The sequence below is a fragment of the Nomascus leucogenys genome, chromosome X (genome assembly GCF_006542625.1).
Source record: "Nomascus leucogenys isolate Asia chromosome X, Asia_NLE_v1, whole genome shotgun sequence".
In the NCBI taxonomy this organism is placed as follows: Eukaryota; Metazoa; Chordata; class Mammalia; order Primates; family Hylobatidae; genus Nomascus; species Nomascus leucogenys.
The window spans coordinates 139,567,557-139,573,346 of NC_044406.1; the positions used below are offsets into that span (position 1 = coordinate 139,567,557).

General features: G+C 54.4%; 1 pseudogene; it reads left to right on the forward strand.

Annotated features, from left to right (window-relative positions):
* Positions 1 to 3,013: 3,013 nt before the first annotated feature.
* LOC115833264 lies at positions 3,014 to 4,396 on the forward strand (annotated as a pseudogene).
* Positions 4,397 to 5,790: the final 1,394 nt, after the last annotated feature.

Genomic DNA, 5,790 nt, shown 5'->3' on the forward strand with positions numbered 1-5,790 from the left:
TGCCTGTACCTCAATTTTATCTTGGAAGTAACTAACTTGTTTTTGATTTTACAGGCTCATAGGCAGAAGGGACTTGCCTTGTCTCAGATGAGACTTTGGACTGTGGATTTTTGAGTTAATGCTGAAATGGGTTAAGACTTGGTGGAATGTTGAGGGGAGATGATTGTATTTTGCAATGATGTGAGAAGTACGTGAGATTTGGGAGGGGGCAGGGGTGGAATGATATGATTTGGATTTGTGTCCCCACCCAAATCTCATATTGAATTGTAATCCCTAGTGTTGGAGGAGGGGCCTGGTGGGAGGTGATTGGATCATGGGGGTCGATTTCCCCCTTGCTATTCTCATGATAGTGAGCTCTCACAAGATCTGGTTATTTAAAAGTGTGTAGCACCTCCCCCTTCACTTTCTCTTTCTCCTTCTCTGGCCATATAAGATGTGACTCCTTCCTCTTTGCCTTCTGCTATGATTGTAACTTTCCTGAGGCCTCCCCAGCCACGCTTCCTGTAGAGCCTGCAGAACTGTGAGTCAATTAAACCTCTTTTCTTTATAAATTACTCAGTCTCAGGTAGTTCTTTATAGCAATGTGAGAATGGACTAGTACCATCAATATTGATGAGAATGTTGAGCCATGTGTATGTACGCTCACACATTATGGTGGAAGCGAAAATTGGCTCAAACCACTTGGGAAAACATGGCATTATCTAGTAAATTTTGAGGTATGTATTGACTGTGATATAGCAATTCCAAAAAAAACTTTGACATGTGCTTCAAGAGACCTGTACAAGTATGTTCATAGCCAAGGGCTGGAAACTATCCAAATGCCTGCCCATCATCAGCAGAATGGATAAATTAGAGGACTATAAAACTCTGCCTTAATGTAATAGGTAGTTTCCAAGAAATCCAATCACATACAATGTGAAATTGTGTTACTGTGGGGTTAATGAAATGAACGAGGCAAGCCCGCTGGACCATCCAAATCTGTCCTGCTCCCGGCTGGAGTTTGATGCCATGTAGTGGCAGATGTTGCTCTGGCTGAAATATTGACGGAGATTTCCAGTCCAGTGGCTGGCTGAGACTTCAGGACAGTGGCAGTATCTCCAGGAATCTCTCAATCAGTTAGGACTTCCTTTCTTGACTTGATCTGGGGATAATAGGCCGGGAAAATAATGGGGACCCGGAGACCCTCCCTCTGTCTTCCTGCTTCCTAAGACAGGGTCACGTGCACTTTACTCTCCCTTCCCTGACCTGTTGAAGGTAAGAAATTTAGCCTGTCTGAGAATGGGGAGACTGAGCAGAGGACGACAGGAAGGATGGCAATCGCTAACTGGGTTATGTCTGATTTTCAGCTATTCCAGGTGTAATTGTGTTAACAAGTTGTGTTCTCTGGTTTTTAAAATTCATCATTTAATGAAATATATGTAATGAAATACAGCAGTGAAAATAATGAACTGGAGGTACACGCAAGAGCTTGGGTGAATTTTTCTTTTCTGTAAGTAAAAACATTTTTAACTGATGTATGATAACTCTACATATTTATGGGATACATGTGATATTTTGATACATGCACATGCACACACGATGTAATGATCAAGTCGGGGTATTTAGGATATCCACCATCTCAAGCATTTATCATTTCTTTTTTGGGGGAACATTTCCTATCTTTTAGCTATTTTGAAATATACAACAAATAATTACCTATAGTCCCTCTACGGTGCTATCAAACACTAGAACTTAATCCTTCTATGCAACTATATGTTTGTCCCCATTAACCTCCCCACCCTCCCCACCTTTCCCAGCGTCTGGTAACCATCATTCTGCTCTACCTCCAAAAGATCAACTTTTTTAGTTTCCACATGAGTGCCAATATGCTTTTCCCAGGTGCAGAGGCTGCTGATTCCTGGATTTGGAAGGTAGGGGAGAGTGGTTTGGATTTCAGTACCTCCCCCTTCCTCAGGGCTAGGTCCTGTCTGGTCACCTCCTGTTGCCACAGGTGTGCCTGGCACAGACATCCAGCTCCCAGGGCTGTGCTGCCCTCACCCCTGCATGACTCTAGAGGTACCTGTCCCGTGGATTTGACCCCCTTCCAGACACACAAGTAGATCACCACTGAGCAGACACAGGGTCACCTCCCAGCTCCCCATCAGGCAAGAGCGACCAGGGCAGGGACTGATACTGCGGAACCCAGGAGCCAGGCCCGACCCAGCCTCAGGTCCAGCAGGTCCCGCCTGTCCCCCTGGGCCAGGCCTAGAGCCCGGTAGCCCCTGGCTGGTGGGAGGCCACCCGCAACCCACCCCACACGCAGCTGCAGCTCCCTCACCAGGCGGGGCGACTAGGACAGGGACAGAACCCGTCGAACCCAGGACTGAGATCCGGCCCCGGGTCCCGCTGGGCCCTCCCGTCCACCTTGGCTGGACCTGGCACCCGAGAGACCTTGGCTGGCGGGAGGCCACTCCCACCCGACATGCAATTCCAGCTACCCCACCAGCTGGGCGACCAGGACAGGGACGGAGGCTGCTGAGCCCAGTTACAGGCCTGCCCCCGGGGTCTGTCCTGGGCGCTCCCCCAAGGACAGACAGGGCAGGCAGGGTCCGGGACGATGGCCGCACAGCCCCCGGCCCCGTGTTCCCAGGCCCATCTTGCTCCTGGATGTGAGGGAGACCCGGGGGATGGGACAGGCTGGGCCCCGCAGTGCCTGACTCCCTGCAGGGCTCCCAGGACAGGGGTCCGGCGGACAGCCTGCTGCTCAGGGGTGAGGGGTCCAAGCTGGCATCGCGGCCACCTTCCGGCCCGGGCTCTCTTGGGGGGGGGGGGGTTGGTGAGAACCAGTCCCGTGCTCCGGGGCTCACCCGGGGTCTCCCAGGGCCGGAAGTAGGGCCCCTGTGCGCAGGCGCCCTGAAGATCCCGGGCTGCCCATCTCACACCGGGCGGGGCAGGGGGGACTTCCTGAAGCCTCACTGCCTCTGTGTCCTCGTGGTCCCTGACTTTCTGAGCGCTGCACAGAGGCTCCGGAGCCATGCAGGCCGCAGGCCAGGGCACAGGGGGTGCGGCGGGTGATGCTGATGGCCCAGGAGGCCCTGGCGTTCCTGGTGGCCCAGGGGGCGATGCTGGCGGCCCAGGAGAGGCGGGTGCCACGGGCGGCAGAGGTCCCCAGGGCGCAGGAGCAGCAAGGGCCTCGGGGCCGGGAGGAGGCGCCCCACGGGGTCCGCATGGCGGCACGGCTTCAGGGCTGAATGGATGCCCCAGATGCGGGGCCAGGGGGCCGGAGAGCAGCCTGCTTGAGTTGTATTCTGTTCTGTTCTGTTCTTCTGTTCTGTTCTGTTCTGTTCTGTTCTGTTCTGTTCTGTTCTTCTGTTCTGTTCTGTTCTGTTCTGTTCTGTTCTGTTCTGTTGTGTTCTGTTCTGGACAGTTCTGGTGGCGAGGTGGGGACGGGGAGATGGGGAGGGCAGGGCCAGGTTGGGGAGGAGGCGGGGGAGATGTGAGTAAGGGGTTGGGTGGGGGTGGGGGTTGGGAGGTGGAGATATGGGAGGCCAGCTGCGAGGAGGGGAGCAGGTAAGGGCTGGGAGGTAGCGGGGGTGGGGGTGGGGGACAGGGGCTGGGTGATTGGGTGAGGGGCACCGGGTCATGCGGGGAGGGGTCAGGGGCCAGGAGATGGGGGGACCCGGGTGTAGGAGGGGATCGGGAGGTGGGGGGAAGGAGGCAAGATGGGAGCGGGTGGCGGGAGGTGGTTGGGATGGAGGGTCGGGTGGTGAGGAGGGGGCCGGGTGATGCCACAGGGGGCAGGGTGGGGAGGGGTCTTGTAAGGGCATGGAGGAGTCAGCTTGGGGTGCAGCAAAGGAAAGTGGGGAACCAAGACAGCTGGGTGGGGTGTGCTACTGGGCCATTGCCTGGGGAGACAGCCTGTGGGGGATGAGCTGGGCAATCGGGGGGGGGGGGAGGGGTGGGGGAGTGGGGGAGGGAGAAGCTGGCCTGGGGTAAGCAGCAGGCCGGAGCCACAGGCCAAGTCCTAGGAGATGATGCCTTAACTGGGCCCCCACCAGCTACCTCACCATGCCTTTCGCGACACCCATGGAAGCAGAGCTGGCCCACAGGAGCCTGGCCTGGGATGCCCCACCGCTTCCCGTGCCAGGGGTGCTTCTGAAGGAGTTCACCGTGTCCGGCAACATACTGGTCCTGAACAGGGATGGGGCCTAGGTGGGTGGCGGTCGCAGTGTGGCAGGGTGGGGGCTGGGATCCGCCTACACCCCATGGTCAGGCTGCTAGAAACCTGGGAACACCCTTTCACAGGGTCTCAGAACAGAGACCTGGTGCACCAGGCCCGCCGCCACCCGAGGGAGCCCGGAGAGATGGGTGCAGAGGTGTTGCCTTTAATGTAATGTTCTTTGCCCCTCACATTTAGCTGACTGATTGCTGCAGACCACCGCCAACTCCAGCTCTCCATCAGCTCCTGTCTCAGCAGCTTTCCCTGTTGATGTGGGTCATGCAGTGCTTTCTGCCCATGTTGTTGGCTCAGCCTCCCTCAGGACAGAGGCGCTAAGCCCAGCCTGGTGCCCCTTCCTAGGTCATGCCTCCTCCCCTAGGGGATGGTCCCTGCACGAGTGGCCACTTCATTGTGGGGGCCTGATTGTTTGTCGCTGGAGGAGGGCGGCTTACATGTTTGTTTCTGTAGAAAATAAAACCGAGCTAGGATTCCGTGTCTGAGTCTCTTTTCAGCGAGCGCAGGCACCTTGGGACTTGCATGCGCTTGTCCTCGGGTTGCAGGGGAGGCTCTGAGCTTCACAGATTGAAGTAGCGCAAGGTAACGGGAGACAATTTGGGAAATGGGGGAAAATGAAAAGCCACTGGGTCCCGCCGTTCAGCATTAACTACCGTGGACATTTTAGAATATTTTCCTCAATACACTTGCATTTATATGTTAAATACATGACAGTAGCATATATAATGTTTTTCCAGGTCAGCATTAAATTTTTTCCCAAATTGTTTTCATTGAACACACGAGCTTTTGTGCTTTCTAAAAATGCTTCAAAAACATGTACTTGAATAGATGCATAAAACCAGCATTATTTCACCATTAAACATGTGATACGGGCCGGGCATGGTGGCGCACACCTGTATTCCCAGCGTTCTGGGAGGCTCAGCTGGGAGGATGGCTTGAGACCTGCAGTTGGAGGCCACCCTGGGCAATGTAGGAAGATTCTGTAAGAATCATTTAAAAATTAGGGGTGGAGGGAGTGGGGGCAGGCACCTGTAGTCCCAGTTACTCAGGAGGCTGACATGGGAGGGTGGCTTGAGTCCAGGATCTCGAGGCTGCAGTGAGCTATGAATGCATCCCTGAGCTCCAGCGTTGGCGACAGAGCGAGACCCTGACTCTAAAGTAATAATAATAGTAGCAATGTGAACGACGTAAAATGTTTGTAAACACGTAATGTTAACAAAACACAGATTGTCTTACTGCTCGCAGAGTCCAATGAACAAGAGCAAGGTTTGCTGTAAAGAAACGGGCTTTCTGCCATGCTTGGTTTAGGGGAAGACGTACAGGCTCCTGCCTTTAAGGGCACTGCTTCCCATTGGGGGCAGAAAGCAGGGCCTTTTAAAGGGGGACTTGGCATAAATAGTAGGCAGGGGAGGGAGCAGGCAGCTGCGGGGTCTACGTGACTTGCTGAGGTGCCTTGTCTACCGGGTGGTCATGCTGGCACCATCTTGGGCAGAGCTAGTTTGGAAAGTGGCTGTTGTTTGTCAAAGCAAAAGAGACATATTCCTGAGCCGCGTTCTGGGATGCTCTTAAGTTGCTTG